At 46.8% G+C, this 17,339-nt stretch overlaps 1 protein-coding gene across 5 annotated transcripts in view; it reads right to left on the minus strand.

Annotated features, from left to right (window-relative positions):
* Positions 1–16,298, minus strand: part of LOC134349140 (synaptopodin) — a 108,344-nt gene extending 92,046 nt beyond the window's left edge. For 2 of the 5 annotated variants that reach the window (XM_063053046.1, XM_063053044.1), the window contains exons 1-2: positions 16,145–16,298; positions 11,618–11,785 (exon numbers count right to left, since the gene is read on the minus strand). The gene's annotated coding sequence lies outside the window, so the exon portion shown is untranslated. The remainder of the gene's footprint in view (positions 1–11,617; positions 11,786–16,144) is intronic. The other 3 variants (XM_063053043.1, XM_063053045.1, XM_063053047.1) reach the window with 2 other exon arrangements.
* Between the last annotated feature and the right edge of the window lie 1,041 nt (positions 16,299–17,339).

Consider the following 17,339-nt stretch of genomic DNA (forward strand, 5'->3'; position numbering starts at 1 on the left):
AGTACCCAAAGCGGTATGCTTGTTTCTGAGGGGAATGGTCACAGGGGTGCTCTTCCCTAACTGCCTGTTTTCATTTCTCCTGACGGTCGCCCAGCTACTTGCCTCCTGTAACTTCAGGGTGACGACTTCCCTGTAACTCTGATCGCTGACCTCCTCACTGTCCTGTACAAGCCAAAGGTCATCCAGTTGCCGCTCCAGATCCCTAACACGGTCTTCAAGGAGCTGCAGTCAGATGAACTTCACGCAGATGTAGTCCCCCAGGAGACTCCAGGTCTCCCAGTTCTCCAACATCCGGCACGAAGAGCACACCACAGCCGTTTAAATGGTACAGTAAGAGAGGGGGGAGAAACCTAAAAGGAAACCTTAAACACGAGGAAATCTGCAGATGCTGGAATTTCAAGCAACACACATGAAAGTTGCTGGTGAACGCAGCAGGCCAGGCAGCATCTCTAGGAAGAGGTACAGTCGATGTTTCGGGCCGAGACCCTTCATCAGGACTAACTGAAGGAAGAGCTAGTAAGAGATTTGAAAGTGGGAGGGGGAGGGGGAGATCCGAAATGATAGGAGAAGACAGGAGGGGGAGGGATGGAGCCAAGAGCTGGACAGGTGATAGGCAAAGGGGATATGAGAGGATCATGGGACAGGAGGCTGAGGGAGAAAGAAAAGGAGGGGGGGAACCCAGAGGATGGGCAAGGGGTATAGTGAGAGGGACAGAGGAAGAAAAAGGAGAGTGAGAGAAAGAATGTGTGTATATAAATAAATAAAGATGGGGTACGAGGTTAGTCCTGATGAAGGGTTTCGGCCCGAAAAGTCGACCGTACCTCTTCCTAGAGATGCTGCCTGGCCTGCTGCGTTCACCGGCAACTTTAAAGGAAACCTTATCAGACACTTTACACAAAACCAACAGCTCCTCCGCGCTGAAGCCCCTGCTGAGCCAAAGCCTGTTGCTTCTACTCTCCCCACTGGCTTACTCCTGACAATGGCTGCTCCGCTTATCCCTTCTGTACTTTCATTTAGTTCACAGAGTTCTGCTGATGCTGCTGATAGGCCCCTACAAGGTAGTGTGCAGTGCACCTTGGTCCGGAGGAACGTTGTTTCGTTTGGTGGTATCCATGTGGATGGTTGAATGAGAATAAACTGAACTTACATCATCAGCAAGACCAAGGAAGTGATTGTGGACTTCAGGAAGGGGAAGAGAGGAAACACACCCCAGTCTTCATTGAGGGATGAGCAGTGGAAAGGATGAGCACTTTCATGTTCGTGGGTGTCAATATATATATTGTGTGGCTGTATTTTACCGATATCGTATATGTTTACTGCTCTCTTACACGTGCTTTGTGCTGTGTATCTCTGTTGGTAATGTGTTTTGCATCTTGACCCCGGAGGAACACTGTTTTGTTCGGTTGCATTCATGGGTTGAACGACAATTAAACTTGAACTTGAGCATCTCTGAAGGTCTTTCCTCGGTCCAACATATCGGTGCGATCATGAAGGCATGCTTGTGGCTATCCGTCATTAGGAGTTTGAGGAGATTTGGTAAGTCACCAAGGACTCGAGCACATTTCTACAGGTGTACCGTGGAGATCCGTCTGACTGACTGCGCCACCAGTGCACAGGACTGGAAAATGCTGCAGAGGGTTCTAAACTCATCCAGTTCTCTCACAGGTATAAGCCTCTCCACCATCGAGGACAGCTTCAAAAGGCAGTGCCTCAAGAAGGAGGAAGAGCCCTCACCATCCAGGACAAGCTCCTCCCTGATGGTAGTAATGAGATAAGGCCATGTTCTGGATGGGGAGCGCCCTTCATGATGGATGCCACCTTCTAACCCGTCCCTCCTACACAGCTCTTCACTATTCCATCATCCATGTGCCTATCCAAGAGTCTCTTAAATATCCCTATCATATCTACCTCTACCACACACCCACCACTCTCAGTGTAAAAAAACCTAACTCTAACATCCCCCCCAAATAATACTTTCCTCCAATCACCTTAAAATTGTGCCTCCTTGTATTAGCCATTTCCAACCCGGGAAAAAGTTTCGGCATGTCCACGTTATCTATCCCTCATCTTGTATAGCTCTATCAAGTCATCTCTCATCCTCCTCTCCCAAGAGGAAAGCCCGAGCTCACTCAAACTATCCTCATAAGACACACTCTCTAATCCAGGCAGCCTCCTGGTAAATCTCCTCTGCACCCTCTCGAAATCTTCCATGTCCTTCCTATAATGAGGCGACCAGAACGGAACACAATGCTCCAAGTGTGGTCTAACCAGAGTTTTATAGAGCTGTAACATTACCTCATGGCTCTTAAACTCAATCCCCTGAACAAAATTATGATCTTGGATATTTCAAAATCCATATTATGCTCATCTCCCACTCAAAGGAAATAGATTTAGCAGATTGTACTCTTCACTCTCATGAAGTAGTTCATTCCAGCTCTGTATAACCACAAGTTTCCCTGACTCCAATCTGCCTTGAAACCTGATCAGGAGACAGCGAGAGTTTAACATCACTGGGAGCACTGGAGAGGGGAAAGGACAAGAGCAGAGCAATGCGGGAGTGATGCGGGCAGGGTGTGAGAACACTCCTTGGAAAGACAGTGGGAGTAAGCTGTGGGCACCACTGCAGATAGGACGATATAGGGTGGGGAGGATGAGCAACTGACCACATTACGGACAATAGTGTGGGGCAATACTCGAAGATCCAGCACCGCACAATGGGCTGAACAGCCTCATTCTGGGTCTGGAATTCTAATTTCTTCACAGCCAACTTACTGAGCACGTCACACATGACCTCAATCAAAAGGTATTTGGACACAATCTCTCCACTAATCTGCTTTGCAATAAATCACATCACATTTTAATGACTGAACTGTTCAAATAATTGAGCAAACTAGGGCTTTTCTCTTTGGAACAAAGGAGGGTGAGAGGAGACTTGATAGAGAAGTACAAGATGCTAAGAGATATAGTTCAAGTGGACAACAAAAGACTTTTTCCCAGGATGGCAGTGGCTAATACCAGGGGGCATAATTTTAATGTGTTTGGAGGAAAGTGTCGGGGGAATGTCAGAGGTAGGATTTTTTACACTGAGAATGGTGGGTGTGTGGAACGTGCTGCCGGGGTGGTGGTGGAGTCAGATACAATAGAAACATTTAGGAGACTCTTAGATAGGCACATGGATGAAAGGAAAATGGAGCATTACGTGGGAGGGAAGGGTTAGATTGATCTTAGAGTCAGTTATAAGGCTGGCACAACATAGTGGGCCGAAGGTTTGGTACTGTGCTGCACTGTTCTATGTCGTTTGCAAGTTTCTAATTCTCTGTGCTTTCTGCTCGCTGACTTACATAGGTAACCGTTCATTGTTCATTGACAATTGACAGCTAACGGTGCTGGTCTCTCCAGTAATCTGCCCTGTCCTCTTGTTACCTGGATCTTGCTCATAACTCCGCTGTCCCGCTCCAAATTGCACCCAGTACTGTTTACAAACTGCACCCAATTCACTGGCATCCACATCGGCAGCAACCTGGCTCTTTGAAAGTTTGTCATTCTTGTCCTCCCATGAAATCATAAGGCAAAGGAGCAGAATGAGGCCATCCAGCCCATTGGGTCTGCTCCTCCATTCCACCACGGCTGATTTATGCTCCCTCTTCGTGAGCATGCTGTACTCTGTGTCCTATGTTCCACGTTCTACATTCTGTGTCCTACGTACCACACGCTGCGTCCTGCGGTCTGTGTTTTAACATCCCTGTGAAATGAGGGTTAGGATAGCCAGAGGGGATTAATAATAATAATAAACTTAATGGATATTGCCATTCCAACCACATATAACTTACCAAAATCAATAAGTGAAAAACACCAAGAGATATGCTGAACTAAAAGAGGAAATTGAAAGACTTCGGAACATGAACAGGGTATACACTGTCCCAATAGTAATATCTACAGCTGGTATCATCCCAAAGTCACAACACAATAGCATTAAACAACTAGACCAACCAGCAATATTTATGTAAATCTCCAGAAAGCCACAATACTAAACACCACTAGAGTAGTCTGAGATTCCCTATAACAATGGACCAATGGATGTGCTTGGCTATGCAATATCTCAGGTTTTGTGTTGGCACGTGGCCCAGTGGTTAAGGCGTTTGCCTAGTGATCTGAAGGTCGCTAGGTCGAGCCTTGGCTGAGGCAGCGTGTGTGTCCTTGAGCAAGGCACTTAACCACACACTGCTCTGCGACGACACCAGTGCCAAGCTGTATGGGTCCTAATGCCCTTCCCTTGGACAACATCGGTGTCGTGGAGAGGGGAGACTTGCAGCATGGGCAACTGCCGGTCTTCCCTACAACCTTGCCCAGGCCTGCGCCCTGGAAACTTTCCAAGGCGCAAATCCATGGTCTCATGAGATTAATGGATGCCTATATCTCAGGTTTAACCAGCATGAGCTGAAAAAAATATAATAATAATAGTAACTTCAGAGAGCTTTATTCATGCAAATGAGGAGTTCAAAGAGCAAACATGAAAATAAAAATCAGAAAGATGTTCATTAAAAGCAAAGTTAAATAAATAAGTTTTGAGCTGGCCTTTGAAATTAAGAACTGAATCTGCATCCCTTTTAGATATTGCAATCCACAGTTTGGGAGTGTAGTTCAGAAAAGCTGAGCTGACCATCATCTTTTGAGGGAGAGTGTTTAAATTTAAGAGACTGGCAGAAGAATTCCGGAGAGCTTCAGCAGGATTACAAAACAAAAAATGATTCTGTGATGTGCCCCAGTTCCAGACCATTAAAAACAAGTAGGAGAACTTTAAAATCAATTGTAAAAGATACAAGAAGCCAATTATTTTTTGTGGAAGTTGTTTAGGTTTAAGAGATATTTATAAGGTATCTCCGCACCACCTTCTCGAGACATCTGGGCATGGTTAATGAACACTAGCATTGGCAGACATGCCTAAATTGCAACTCCAAATTAAGTACAGAATATAACTTGCCTCTGCCTGTTATCCTTTGTTCTGATGGGAAGACTCAGAGTGGATCTGCAAGAATTAGTTTAATGCGTTCAGGAGGGATGGGCGCAGCTCTTGAAGATTGAACCTTTCGCAATCCCGTTCTGCCAGAAGCATCTACTGGATGAACCACATCTTGAGATTCCCTGCTGCCACAGACGGCAGTCTCCAGACACTTTGACTCGCTCTGTGTGAGATGGTGAAACTGCCGAGATTAAAGGCTACAGTGGAGAGGTTTTAAATGACTATGTATTGCAATGTAGGTCCCTTAGCCAGGGGAGCTAGCGGAGATACACTCCCACTGCCTATTAAATGCTCCCAATGGCGCGTGTCTCAACTAGCCTCTGACGACCAAGTGCAGCTCCTCGCCTTCATATCGCACTGCCCTGGCATGTTCACTGGTTTGCATATCTCGTAGACAGCAGGGAAGCAATGTCCATGTTCATTGTTCATTGTCGACCCCAACCAATGGAGGGCCTTCTGATAGGTGGAGACAACATCCCTGTGGTAGTCAGGAGCCGAACTGAAGAAGTAATCGTGTTTCTAACCAAGCTGTTCCAGTTCAGTTACAACATCTGTATCTACCAGATATGTGGCCAAGGTAATTCCTGATCAAAAATAAGCAGAATAAAATCAAACTGACTACAGGTTATCATGGAAGACATCCCAACTGGATGCATCGCAGTGGAATGACATCAATGATAGTCCTGCCTCGTCCAACCCTATAGACACCTCGCCAAGAAGGCTCACCTACTCTGCTTCCTCAGGAGGCTAAAGAAATCTGGTATGTCCTCCTCGACCCTCACCAATTTGTATTGATGCACCATAGAGAGCATCCTATCCAGAGATACCATGGCTTGATTTGGCAACTGCTTTTCCTGTGACTGCAAGGAACTACAGAAAGTTGTGGACACAGCTCAGCACATTATGGAAACCAGCCTCCCCTCCATGGACTCTGTCTACACTTCTCAGTGCCTCAGTAAAGCAGCCGGCAGAATCAAAGACCCCACCCTCCCCAGACATTCTCTCTTCCCCCCTCTCCCATCGGGCAGAAGCTACAAAAGCCTGAAAGCACATCCCACCAGGCCCAAGGACAGCTTCTACCCCACTGTTATCAGACTATTGAATAGTTCCCTAGTACAACAAGATAGGCTCTTGACCTCACAATCTACCTTGTTATGACCTTATTGTCTGCCTGCTCTGCACTTTGTCTGTAACTGTAACACTTTATTCTGCATTCTGTTATTGTTTTCCCTTGTTCTACCTCAATGCACTGTGTAATGATCTGATCTGTATGGATGACGTACAAACAAAGAACATCGGTACATGTGATATTAATAAACTAATTGACCAGTTTACTCTCCAAGCTGACATTGAATCCTGTTTTGTGCACGGTTAGGGGTCTATACATTCTCAGAATTCTGATCCTAGTCTGTGCTCTCTCCCCACTGCACTTTCTCTGTCTGTAACACTTTCATCTGCACTCTTGTTGCGGTTTTACCTTGTTCTTCCGGAGTGGAGATACGTCTCTACCAAAGGAGGTGTAAAGCATGCCTTTCCTCCCCTAGACTGAAGGTCACCCTTGGGGTGTAACACCTGCTTAGCACCCCCCCCCCGAATTCCCCCCCATTCAACACCACGTGAAGCCATGGGAGCAGGTGGTGGATGGTCGTATGAGCAGCTGGTGCAGATCACAAGCCCTGGTCATGCGACCACTGGCGCCAGGCAGACCATCTCTGAAGAGTATTGATAATGGTTTGTAAAGACACTGCCCAGAAGTAGGCAGTAGCAAACCACTTCTGTAGAAAAATTTGCCAAGAACAATGATGGTCAAGGCCCTGATCGCCCATGTCATATAACACAGCAGATAATGAACAAACCTCAGTACATTGTGGTAACAAAATGGTACTAATCAAAACATTCTTTTTCCTCAGTATATGTAACAATAATAAACAAATTTAACAATTTACCAATGAGGTTAATGCATTGAAGGGAGCACACTCCAGTGTACAGTAGTTAATGGAGGTCAATCATCCCAACCACAGGACATCACTGACAGACTGCCTCAGGGCAGAGCTCAGCCCCTGACCACCTTCGGCCTCTCGGTCAGTGCCCTTCCTTCCACGCAAGGCCAGAGGTGGGACATTGGCCTGATGTTCAGGCTCCTGCATCTCCTCCCCGAAAGGGGGTAACAAGAAGAGGGCACAGCCCAGGTGGTGTGGATCCTTAATAATGGATGCCCCCTCCAGGAGGCATTGAAGATGTCCTCGATGGAGGAGATGGAGTTGCCTGTTTGTCAAAGTCTCCAAACCAGCCTGTGATCCAACCAGTCAGAACGCTGTCCATCTTTTGAAAATGTTTACAGCAGTGGTGCTAGACCAAAAGGTAAGAGGGCTTAAAGGTCTTAGTTGTCAACATCACCAATAGCCTGCCCTGGCCCGACTACATAGATATCACGACCAGGAAATCTCACTAGCACCTCACGAGGCTGAAGAGATTTGATGTGTCGCCATCGACCCTTACAATTTTTACTGATGCAGCATAGAAAGCATCTGATCTGGATGTATCAAGAGTGGCATGATAGTGTGGCGGTTCATGGATCATTCAGAAATCTGGTGGTTGAGGGGAAGAAGCTGTCCCTGAATTATTGAGTGTTGGTCTTCAGGCTCCCTGATGGTAGCAATGAGACGAGAGCATGGCCCAGGCGATGGGGACCTTAAGTGATCGAAACGTGGATTTGATCGGACCATTGAAACAGAATTGCTGAGCCCTAACTAAAAGCCTTTACTTACTTAACCCTATCACCCACACTGGGGTGTCAACCACCGACGGCAGCTTGCCAGAGTCCTCTGTGTTAGGCTAGTCTTTGCAGTTGTAGCCCACCCAAGATCCTTCCTCTCTCAGGGATGGGGTCTTGGGAGCTTCTTGTAGCTCTGGGCCAGCCCTCCTCCTCTTGCAGCCGGGCTTGGGGCCGTCCATGGCAGAGTTCAGAGCCCCTAGATTGCATTTGCTGCTGTCTGTTGAGTTTGCCCGTTCACTGTGTGACCATTTGGGTTTCCACTGAGTTCTCGGGATTCCAAAGGCGTAAGTTGTGGGCATGGTACCGTGTGTTGGTCAGGTTAGGGTTAGTTCGTAAGTTGTGGGCATGGTACCGTGTGTTGGTCAGGTTAGGGTTAGTTAGTAAGTTGTGGGCATGGTACCGTGTGTTGGTCAGGTTAGGGTTAGTTCGTAAGTTGTGGGCATGGTACCGTGTGTTGGCCCCCCTTGGTCTGTGTTGGTTATTGACACAACTGATGCATTTTGCTGTATGTTTCCATGTACGTGTGACAAATAAAGCTAAGCTTTGTCTTTTCAATTCCATTTGTGACCCTCAGCAGAAGCAGCCCATGTCTGTGCCAGGTTTTGGATAGGTCTGCCCCCCCTGCACAGGATCGGAAGGGCTGTAGTCTCAGCCACCTCCATCACGGCCAGAAGCCCCCCCAGCATCGAGGACATCTTCAAGCAGCAGTGCCTCAGGAAGGGACGTGCATCCTGGAGGACTTTCACCATCCAGGGCATGCCCCTTCTTGTTTTGTCAACAGGGAGGAGATACAGAAGTGTTGTAGAAAAAAAACATGGTGTACTCTTTTTTGTGCTGTTAATTTAGTCATTTATAATCACTTCATGTCCTTGCACTGCACCGTTGCTACAAAGCAACACATTTCATGACATCTGTCAGCAATAATAAACCTGATTCTGCGTCTGAGCTGATGGAGATTGTCGGGATATTATTACTGGATTAACATTGTCACGCATACTGAGATCTAGTGAAAAAGTTTTATTCCGCGTGCCATCCTGATAGGGGAGGTCTTAATTGTTCCCATTTGCTTGAACCACAATAACCTCCCTGTTCCTTTCTCCTCTGTCCCCCCCCCCCCCCCAGGACACAGACTTCTCCAGGAACTTTGATGTGTGTTGCCTGAACTTCCAGCATCTGCAGAATTCCTCGTGTTTACACAGACTTCTCTTGTAAGGCTGAAATTTAACGTCCCTCCCTGGTTGCTCTGGTAAGCTGTCTTCTAGAACTGAAGGCCAACCGGAATCCCCTGACAGAATCTGTTCCCATGTCCCCATTCCCTCTAATAGTCTTGTTCTTTGGTCGTATTAACCCTAGCCCACAGGACATGTCCTTTTCTCATTGTTACCGTCAGGGGGGAGGTACAGGAGCCTGAAGACCCACACTCAAAGTTTCTTTCTCTCCATCAGATTTCTGATTGGACTATTAACCCATCAACACTACCTCGCTGCTTGTCTTTTGCACTATTTATTTATTTTGGAACTTATAGTAATATTTTATGTATTGCACTGTACTACTGCCACAAAATACATCTCATGACATATGTCAATGATAATGAACCTGATTCTGATTCTGAAGTCAAGTCACCAAAGTGACAAGTATTCACCATCTCCACAGGGGACATAAAAGATTTCAGATGCTGGAATTATGAGCAAAAATCAGACTACTGGAGGACCTCAGCAGGTGGAGCAGGATCTAGGGAGGGAGGAGAAGTGATAGGAACAGCTGAGACCCTGCATCAGGACCTGAAACGTCCCAGTCCATCACGGGTAAAGCCCCCTCCGCCACTGAGCACATCTACATGGAGTGTTGTCGCAGGCAAGCAGCATCCGTCATCAAAGACACCTCACCACCCAGGCTATGCTCTCTTCTCACTGCTGCCATCAGGAAGAAGGTACAGGAGCCTCAGGACTCACATCGCCAGGTTTAGAAACAGTTATTATCCCTCATCCATCAGGCTCTTGAACCAAAGGGGATAATTTTACTCACCCCAACACTGAACTGTTCCCACAGCCTATGGACTCACTATCAAGGACCCTTCATCTCATGTTCTTAATATTTATTGTGCATTTATTATTATTATTTCTTTTTTTCCTTTATTTTTACACAGTTTGTTGTCCTTTGCACGTTGAGTCCTGGCATTTCCTGGTGGCGCCTTGTGAACTGCCTGTCAGCCCTTGTGTAGAATCTGTGATGCAAGGTATCGACCCAAACCTTCAACCATCCCTCTGCCCCAAGGACGTGAGGGCTTGTACAGCAATTCATATTAGATTCAGCTCTCTAGGAGAAAAGACAGATACCAATCACCTTATCTCTACCCCTCAGCAACTCATAATCATTAGAAGACTTGGTAGGCACGAGGGTGAGCAGGTGGGAGGGAGGATCGGGGCTGATTTTGTTGCTTGCTGTGTTCTGCTGAACACTGTGGGCACGCTGTGTTGGCGCCAGAGTGTGTGGCGACACTTGTGGGCTGCCCCCAGCACACACTTGGGTTGTGTTGGTTCTTGACACAAATGACACATCTCACTGTTCTAATCACCCAGGACATGTTCTCCTCTCATTGCTACCATCAGAGAGGCGGTACAGGAGCTGAACACACACACTCAATGTTTCAAGAACAACTTCTCCCCCTCTGCTATCAGATTGCTGAGTGGAAAATGAACCCATGAACACTTCCTCACTATTCTTTACCTTTATTTGCTCTCTGTTCACACTATTTAATTAATTTCCTTTATATATTTATTTCTCATTTTTAGTAATTTATAGTTTTATAATATATAACATCTAGTAACATATAGCTTTGAAATTATATACTGCAATTTACTGCTGCCACAAAACAATAAATTTCATGATGTACACCAATAATGTTAAATCTGATTGGATTTGGATGTACACATGATAAAAAAAAATAAGTGTATCTGTGTTGTATTTAATTAGGAGTTGTTGGTTTAGTTAGTTGGGCTTTGTGGCAGAAAGGTCTTTCATATGCTGTACTGTTCTACATGTGGAGACAAAGGGAGGTGAAAGGATTTCAGGATGGAAACCTGGCCCTAGGAATACTCTGATCTGCATCAGGGTGTCAGGAGAGAAATCTGCCTCAGAAATGCTGTGATCTGGTCAGGATTTCAGGATGGAAATCTGCCTCGGGAACGTTGTGAGCTGGTCAGGATTTCAGGATGGAAACTTGCCACGGGATCACTGTGATCTGGTCAGGGTTTCAGGATGGAAACCTGCCTCGGGATCACTGTGATTTGGTCAGGGTTTCAGGATGGAAATCTGCCTTGGGATCACTGTGATCTGGTCAGGGTTTCAGGATGGAAACCTGCCTCAGGAACGCTGTGAGCTGGTCAGGATTTCAAGATGGAAACCTGCCTCGGGAACGCTGTGAGCTGGTCAGGATTTCAAGATGGAAACCTGCCTCAGGAACGCTGTGAGCTGGTCAGGATTTCAAGATGGAAACCTGCCTCAGGAACGCTGTGAGCTGGTCAGGATTTCAAGATGGAAACCTGCCTCAGGAACGCTGTGAGCTGGTCAGGGTTTCAGGATGGAAACCTGCCTCAGGAACGCTGTGAGCTGGTCAGGATTTCAAGATGGAAACCTGCCTCGGGAACGTTGTGAATTCGGTCAGGATTTCAGGATGAAAACCTGCCTCGGGAACGCTGTGAGCTGGGTTCCTCCAGCAGTTCACCTTATTTTGCTTCAGATTCCAGCATCTGCTTTTTTTTCTGCGTCTCTGAGGTTATAAAAATCTGACCCACGAGAGAGTCAGTATTACAAAGTCTTACCAGGCAAATAATCTTTTCCTTAATGTCAACAAGACAAAGGAGATACTTATCGACTTCAGGAGAACTCACACCCCAATTTACATCAGCGGCACAGCAGTGGAACTGCAGGCAGTTTCAAACTCTGGGAGTGCTCATCTCGCACAACCTCTCATGGTCCCAGAACACATCCTACACAATCAAGAAAGGTCATTAATGCCTCTACTTTCTGAGGAGGCTGAAGAAAGCTGGACTGTACATATCTATGCTCATGTTACTCTACAGATATGCAGTAGAGAGCATCGTAACAAGCTGCATCACTGCTAGGTACAGAAACTGTGCTATGGCGGACAGGAAGGCTCGACAACGGGTGGTCAAAACTGCCCAAGCATCTCCGACACCAGTCTACCCACCATGGACATATATACAGAGAGGTGCCGGAAAAGGGCCAGTAACGTCATGAAGGATCCCACCCACCCTGCTCATGGACTGTTTGTCCCACTCCCATCAGGGAGGAGGCCTCGTAGCATCCACACCAGGACCACCAGACTCAAAAACAGTGACTTTCCCCAAGCAGTCAGGCTGATCAACACCTCCACCCACTAACCCACCCCTCCACACCCCCCACCACCACGACTTTATCATTTCCTGTCAGTCACCTTATGTACAGACACTCCTGTGCCTAGCATCACTTTATGGACATGTAGTACAATTAATCTATGTATTTAAACTATCTAATGCATCTGTATTTGTTGTGTTGTTTTAGTTAATACACTTTTATTTTGTGTTTTTTGTGCTGTATCAGATCTGGAGAAGCAAATTTTTTGTTCTCCTTTACACTTGTGTATTGGAAATAACATTAAACAATCATGATAACAAGGCTGGGAGACCAAGTTTCTTTCTCGGAGGCAGCATGGAATAATCCTGGGATAGGTGAAACCAAATTTTGCTTCAAGCGACAGAGATGTCCCAAACCACACTTTGCAAACTTGGCTGAGTTCACACGGCAGATGTGACCCAACACGTCTGTACAGACACCCCTATGAATCAGTGAAATTTACCCTCGGCTTTGACTTACAGCCGAAAAGAGTTTTACGGAGTCAGAATGATCACTCAGATCTTTTCAGATAACAGAAAACAGATGGAAAATGAGTGATTTTTATCTCTCCTGCTTCCTCTTCCCATCTGTGGGTCAGTCTGTACCTGATCACAGAGCAGTGTGTAGACAGAGGTCAGACAGGAATGGAGGGAGAGGAGGAAGCAGTTTATTCTAGGGTTCAACAGGCAGGGAAGAAAGGAGACTGCAAATCCCGAGTTATAGAACATAGAACAGTACAGCACAGTACAGGCCCTTCAGCCCACAATGTTGTACTGACCTATATACATACTCTATGAACGATCTAACCCTTCCTCCTACACAGCCCATAACCCTCCATTTTCCTATCATCCCACTGCTTATCTAAGAGTTTCTTAAATGTCCTTAATGTATCTAATCTCCCTAATGTCCCAATGCATATATATTTTTTAAAAATATGAATAAACACAGAACACTACAGCACAGTACAGGCCCTTCAGCCCACAATGCTGTGCCAGCCTCTTAATCTCCAAGATTAATCTAATCCTTCACTCCCACATAGCCTTCCATTTTTCTATCATCCACCTGCCCATCTAAGAGTTTCTTATTTCCCACAATGTACCTGCCTCGACCACCACCCCTGGCAGTCTGTCTTACACATCCAAAACTCCCTGTGTGAAAATCCCTACCTCAGACATCCCCCCTATACTTTCCACCAATTACTTTACAATTATGCCTCCTCGTGTTATTTCCCGATTTCCTCTCACATCCAATCCTTTACAAGTTCAAGTTTATCGTCATTCAACTGTACATATGTATGTGGCTAAACAAAACAATTTCTTCTGGACCAAGGTGCACTGCACAGTACATATAATACACACACAACTCTACACATGTATACCACCAAACAAAACAACGTTCCTCTGGGCTAGGGTACACAACACAGTACGTATAACCCACACACACCACACACATGTATACCACCAAACAAAACAACGTTCCTCTGGACTAGGGCACACAACACAGCACATTTGACTCACACACATAACACAAAGTAGTATTACCACAAGTAAATTAACAAATAATAAGGTGCATTTACCATACAAGTTAAAAAGTAAACAGTATAATGCTACTGGTGCTTCATACTTGATGAGACCTGGGTGGTGGCAGGGAGTTTATAGTCTCACAGCCTGGGCGAAGAAGCTGTTTCCCGTCCTACAATCCTTCTCCTAATGCTACAGTACCTTCTGCCTGATGGTTGGGGGTCAAAGAGATTGTTGGACATATGGGAAGGATCATTGACAATGTTAAGTGCCCTCTGGACACAACTCTCTGGATAAATATCTCTGATAGGTGGAAGAGAAACCCTGAGGATCCCCTCAGGAGTCCTCGCTATCCTTTGTCAGATGCCCAACAATTTCTGTACCCGTGATGCAGTTGGTCAGGACACTCCCAATGTGGCGGCTGTAAAAATTGGTTAGAAATGGAGGAGGGGGGCGCTTTTTAACCTACTCCAGGATCAAGCTAGCCCTCCCCCCTCCCCTCCTCTCCCACATAGCCCTTCATTTTTCCTGTCATCCATGCGCCTATCTAAGAGTCTCTTAAATGTCCGGAATGTATTTGCCTCAACCACCACCCCTGGTGTTTCAAAAACCTACCTCTGACATCACCCCCCCCACCACTTTCATCCAATAGGTTTCAATAATATCCTCCACCCTTTCCCTTAAGCTCCAGCGAGAGCCACCAAACGTCCCTCATACGTTAGACCATAAGACCATAAGACAAAGCAGAAGTCGGCCATTCGGCCCAACGAGACTGCTCCGCCATTTTATCATGAGCTGATCCATTCTCCCATTTAGTCCCACTCCCCTGCCTTCTCACCATAACCTTTGATGCCCTGGCTACCCAGATACCTATCAATCTCTGCCTTAAATACACCCAATGACTTGGCCTCCACTGCCGCCCGTGGCAACAAATTCCATAGATTCACCACCCTCTGGCTAAAAAAATTTCTTCGCATCTCTGTTCCGAATGGGCGCCCTTCAATCCTTAAGTCATGCCCTCTCGTACTAGACTCCCCCATCATGGGAAACAACTTTGCCATATCCACTCTGTCCATGCCTTTCAACATTTGAAATGTTTCTATAAGGTCTCCCCTCAATTCTTCTAAACTCCAAGGAATACAGTCCAAGAGTGGAGAAACGTTCCTCATATGTTAACCCTCTCATTCCCAGAATCATTCTAGTGAATCTTCTCTGTACCCTCTCCAACGTCAGCACATCCTTTCTTAAATAAGGAGATCAAAACTGCCCACAGTACTCCAAGTGAGGTCTTACCAGTGCCTTATAGACCCTCAACATCACATCCCTGCTGCTATACTCTATTCCTCTAGAAATGAATGCCAACATTGTATTCGCCTTCTTCACTACCGACTCAACCTGGAGGTTAACCTTAAGGGTATCCTGTACGAGGACTCCCAAGTCCCGTTGCATCTCAGAACTTTGAATTCTTTCCCAATTTAAATAATAGTCTGCCCGTTTATTTCTTCTGCCAAAGTGCATAACCATACACTTTCCAACATTGTATTTCATTTGCCACTTCTTTGCCCATTCTCCCAATCGATCCAAGTATCTCTACAGACTCTCCGTTTGCTCAGCACTACCGGCCCCTCCACCTATCCTTAACCCTTTTATTCCCGGGATCATTCTCGTGAACCTCGCCTGGACCCTGGTCGAACGGCAGAGAGGTCACTCAGTGGACAGAGGAGACAGGAGAGACGGAGAGGGTGGGTCTCCGGAGAAACGCAGAGACGCCGAGGAACTCAGCGGGTCAGGCAGTAACTGTGGAGGTATACGGACTCGCCGTCTGGTCCGGAGGGGCCACTGCTCAGGATCCGAAAAAGCTTCAGAAAGTTGTAAACTCTGTCAGCTCCATCATGGGCAATCAAGGCGCTGCCCCAAAAAAAGGCGGCATCCATCATTAAGGACCCCCATCACCCCGGACATGTCTTCCTCTTGATATTAAACCCGATTCTGATTATCTCCTCTGAGAAAGATTACCCGGTCTCCTTACCTCACCGACCTCATTGCGCTAGACACCTCAACCCTCACCCCCATCCCACCCCATCCCCCGTCTCCTCGCCCATCTGTCCCTCTGTTTGCATCGTATCGTCTGCATATTCTGGCCCCGAACAGGTAAGTAATTCTCGGGCGAGCCCCAGGGGCAGCATAGGTATGTCGGGCCGAAAGCCGCGATCGGACTCTTGTGTTGCTGACCACTATGTGGGCCTGACGAAGGGTCTCGGCACTGTTTATTCCCCCTCCAGGGATGCTGCCCGACCTGCCGAGTTCCCCCAGCAGTTTGCGCGTTCTGTGTCGAGCCGGGGCTCGCCCGGTCCTCGCCAGCGCGCCTCCCCCGCTGTTTCCAGCCCGGTTTCTGCCTGCGAACCCGCTCCGTACGCACCGCTGACATCCTACCTGGTCGGTTCCAAAGGGGCCGTGTAGCTCGGAGCCGAGACACAGAAAGTGAGTGAGTGAGTGAGTGAGTGAGACAGACAGACAGCCAGACAGATGTGTGGCTTCTGTTAGCGGTAAGTCTGTCTCTCCCTCTTCGCTGCCACTTACACAGGCGGGGAGGAGAGTGCGGAGGGGAGGGAGGTGAATCTGAAACACTATTTCCTTTGTTGACCTAGTTAGCAGTCCAACTGGGGTTAAAAAAATCCAAACTAGTTACAGCTGCCGTAGGGTTGCTGACACCTCTCTCTCTCTCTCTGACTCTCTCGCTCTCTCTCTTTCTCTCTCTCCCTCTCTCTCCCTCCCTCTCTCCCTCCCTCTTTCTTTCTCTGTCTCTCTTGCCCCTCTCTCCTCTTTCTTTCTCTCTCTCGAAAATATCTTTCTTAGAGAGGAGAGCCAAAAAAAACTCAGAATTTTTAGATCCACATTCAAGATAGTTTAATGTAATTTCCAGTGCACAGGATAAAGGAGTTGAAATAATTGTTGCTCCAGATTTAACGGAGCACAAAAACACAATAAGATGAAGATTGCAATAATAATAGAAAAACACAATAAATATGAATGCATGATATCTTATACACTTAGATTGTATGTCCATAAAGTGACACTAGGTTCAGAAGGTGACTCTGACATGAAATGATAAAGTAATGGAGGGCTGGGTTAGCGGGTGGAGGTGTTGATCAGCCTTACTGCTGAGGGAAAGTCACTATTTTTGAGCCTGGTGGTCCTGGGGTGGCTCACCTGATTGGAGTGGGACAGACAGTCCATGATCATATCTTCTCTGCTGAATATGTCTTTGTTAGAGAAGAAAGCAAATGACCTCAGAGTTTTAAAATGTTTGGGTTACAAGGTTTGAAGAGCTCAAACCTTTACAGTGGCGAGAGGGGACGAGCGAGAACTTGTCTTGAAGTTAGTCATCGCTCTGTGTCTTGGCCAGGTTACCAGCTGGTAGCTGAAGGGTTTTAACTTTCTTTGGTTGCTCATGAGTGCGTTAACCTCTCTAGTGAGACCGTATCTTCCTCACCAACAGTGGGATCAGCCCGTCTTTCCCCTTGGTTAGCTCATGGGGAAAATATCAAAATCGGAAAGAAAAGAGAACCCACCCCAGGACTCCCTAAGAAGAGGTTTAGGAGGCTGCTGCCAGGACTATGGGGCCTGG

The sequence above is a fragment of the Mobula hypostoma genome, chromosome 7 (genome assembly GCF_963921235.1).
Source record: "Mobula hypostoma chromosome 7, sMobHyp1.1, whole genome shotgun sequence".
Taxonomy (NCBI): domain Eukaryota; kingdom Metazoa; phylum Chordata; class Chondrichthyes; order Myliobatiformes; family Myliobatidae; genus Mobula; species Mobula hypostoma.